This window comes from Penaeus japonicus, unplaced genomic scaffold, assembly GCF_977035675.1.
Source record: "Penaeus japonicus unplaced genomic scaffold, GWHDUDI00000001_assembly GWHDUDI00000018, whole genome shotgun sequence".
Classification (NCBI taxonomy): Eukaryota; Metazoa; Arthropoda; class Malacostraca; order Decapoda; family Penaeidae; genus Penaeus; species Penaeus japonicus.
Window position 1 is genome coordinate 2,961,401 of NW_028234420.1, and position 3,289 is coordinate 2,964,689.

The following is a 3,289-nucleotide window of genomic DNA, read 5'->3' on the forward strand; positions in this document are numbered from 1 at the left end:
GTGGGGTATGCAACTCTACGACATAGTGGCATGGTAAAAGTAAGTTTTAATTCTAAGACGAGGTAATAACTTGCCGATATCGCGGTGTAATAGCACCCTTACACTATCTTACTACACTAAGGATAGCGAGGCCCATAGGCCGCCGTGGTCGTGATAATACGTGACAAGATAGGAGAACCCAACTCCACGCCCAGGAGAGCCTTCCAAGAACACCGCCCCCAGCCAAGGCCTAAGTCGTTCAATCCCGAGACATTCAGCAAGATCAAACTACGATCTTGCTTCCCTGGTCCTTGTAAATCAGTCCGCCGTCGCCTCCTTACCTACGAGGGAGGTGGAGAGAGCGCTCTGGTCGCGCGGACACTCGGAGCGAGAGCTGGGGAACCCGACGCGGGCGGCGAGCTGCAGCGGACTGACGGTGGCGACGGCGGTGGCGGTGCGGAGGCCTTCCCCTAGAGCGGCTGGTCGGTGCGAACTGCCCTGCCTGACTCACGCGGTGACGCTAACACCAGCCGCTTCCACCAGCGCGCCTGCCCTCTGTGATCGACCTGGCTCATGGCCCGGCTCATGGCCCGCCCGCCCGCCCGCCCTCGTGGTCGGTCCTGCACCCCCTCATCCTGCTCACACTCCCATTCTTACCTCGTCATCATCCTCCCTCTTCTCGCCGCCCGTTCCTCTCCTCACTTGCATCTCCCTTGCCTCAAAGCCTCCCCACGCTCACCCTCCTTCACCCAATAACCGACCCGCGAACCCAGTCACCTCTCTCTCTCTCTCTCTCTCTCTCTCTCTCTCTCTCTCTCTCTCTCTCTCTCTCTCTCTCTCTCTCTCTCTCTCTCTCTCTCTGTCTGTCTCTCTCTCTCTCTCTCTCTCTCTCTCTCTCCCTCTCCCTGTTCTTCCCCCACCCCTCCCCTGCCGCTGTCCTCAATGCATCACAATTCCCCTCCACAATAGAATCGCCTGCGAGATACATTCATTCACGCCAATGATGATTACAGGTATAGAGCCACGTCGCCTCCCTCGCCTCTATCATAACTGTCCTTCTCTCGCCATTACATCTTCTCTTCCTCTCGCATTTCTTCTCTTATCTTTCTCTTTCTCTCTCTCCATTTTTCCTTTTTCTCTCTTCTTTCTCCATTCTTTCTATATTTCTCCATTCTTTCTCTCTATCTACATTCTTTCTCTCTTCTTACTCTTCCTTCCTCCTATCGTCTCCTCCCTCTCTTCCTTCACTTATCACCCCTTCTACTTCCTCTTTTCGTCCCTTTCGTTTCTCCTTACCTCTCTCACCCTTCGATTAGCTTCTCTTTTCCTTTCCCTCATCTCCCTTATAATCCTTCCTCCTCCTCGCCTCTATCTTCCTCCGCTCGGGCGAGGGAGACAGGGGGCGGGGGGCGGGGGCCAAGGGGGAAGTGGGTCATGGTCGCCGTAATGACCATTCCCGTCGCAAGTGTCTCATGGGAGGTAATGGGCGTCAGCGTCCCGACGCCACACTCGCCCCGCCGCCCGATGAACCTGAGCGCTTCGCCCCCCTGGCACCGGCCACGCGCGCCGTTCGGGAAGCCACAATCGCGGTTCGAAGCCTTGTTTCCTGCACATCGAAGCCCGACTCGCCCTTCATGACACGTTTGCGCTGCCGTGACGGTTGCGTGTCCGGCGTTTCCCCAAGTTGAAAGAGACGCGGGCTGACCTATTTACGGGCCGCCCATGATAGGGCCATAAAGCGTAGTTGTCGGCACATCACGTTCGGCTCGTCGCCCGTCTCGCGGCACCCGCTGGCCCTCCGGCCCTCCAGCTGGCCCCTCTTAACTGAACTGTGCCCCAGAGGAGAAGAGAAGCAAATGAATCACCACACAAAGCCCCGCCTCCGTGGAATGGCCGCCTTTATTTCGGCCTTAATCCCTCGCCCGTCTTCAGCCTTCATCTCTTGGCATGCTATGTTATGAGAGCTCAACAAAAAATAGCCTAGGCCTCTGCTGTTCTCAACTCTCTGCTGGATGAAGGTCAGCGCCATGGCCAAGCCATCTCAGATTTCGTGTTTTTCTTCTTCTATCTACTACGTAATGCTACGTCTCTGGGCTTCGCAAGGCATCGCCCGCCGCCTGTCCTGGTGTGGGATCGAGTGTGTGCGGCCGCCCACAGACCTCCACACTCGGAGGCAAATTCGACATTTCAATCAGACAGCGTCTGGTGGCACCTTACGGGAGTCCTTCGCCAAGGGTGCGCAGCATTTGGGTGTCAGTCAGATAGACTAAGGGCAAGAGTGCGAGGGGAAAGAGAGGAAAGAGAGGAGAATGAGGGCGGGGGAGAGGGGGAAGGAGTTAGGGAGGGAGAGGGCGAATGAGAGGAAAAGGAAGAATGAGAGATTGAGGAGAGGAGAGGAGGGGAGAGAGAAAAGAAAGAAAAAGAGAGAGGAAAGGAGAGGAGAAGAGCAGAGAGAGAGAGAGAGAGAGAGAGAGAGAGAGAGAGAGAGAGAGAGAGAGAGAGAGAGAGAGAGAGAGAGAGAGAGAGAGAGAGAGACAGACAGAGAGAGAGAGAGAGAGAGGGTGGGGGATGGGTGGAGTAAAATCCTTACTTTTTGTTATGACACGGTTGTAATGCAATGGTGTCCTTAAAAAATGCAGTCCCCAATGCGAGCAAATCCTGCATGCAACCGCACGCAGGATGACTCAACGCTTCAGCCTCTGACGCGACTTTCACTCTTCGGCGTCCGTCGCTTCCAAATTTTCCGAGGCCGAAGGAGGGCGACTGAGTGTGATGTATGTGACACCAACTTAGCACTTTTAAAGGGCTGAGGACATGGCCCAAAGGCGTTTCTCGGCCATCAACTCTGCGTACGTTATGTGTAATACCGTGCTCAGACATAAACACAGATACATAAAAATGCACGCATGTCCGCACGAAAAGAGACACAAATTGCAAAACCACCACATGCGTCCATTAGGAGTAACCGCAACATTTGTCACAGCCGACCCTAACACCCTTTCGCCCCCCCCCCCTTCCCCTCTTCAAATACTTCACTACCGCATAATTTTCCATTAACATGTTTGGCTTCATGCTGTCAGTTTAATTACGATTTCTCTTCTCTTGGGCATTTCTCTAGAATGTATTTTATTCGTCCTTCCTCTTAAGCTGTCCTTTCCCTTTTAGCTGTTGCCTTTCCCTTGGCGCCCTCTGCCTTCATTTCCCCAAAGCAAAGAAACTCAATACAATTTTTTATAAGCGAATTAGAAAATATCCATTATGCTTAATTTGATGTATCTATTCTCTTGTTTTCCTCTGCTCTTCGCTTTGT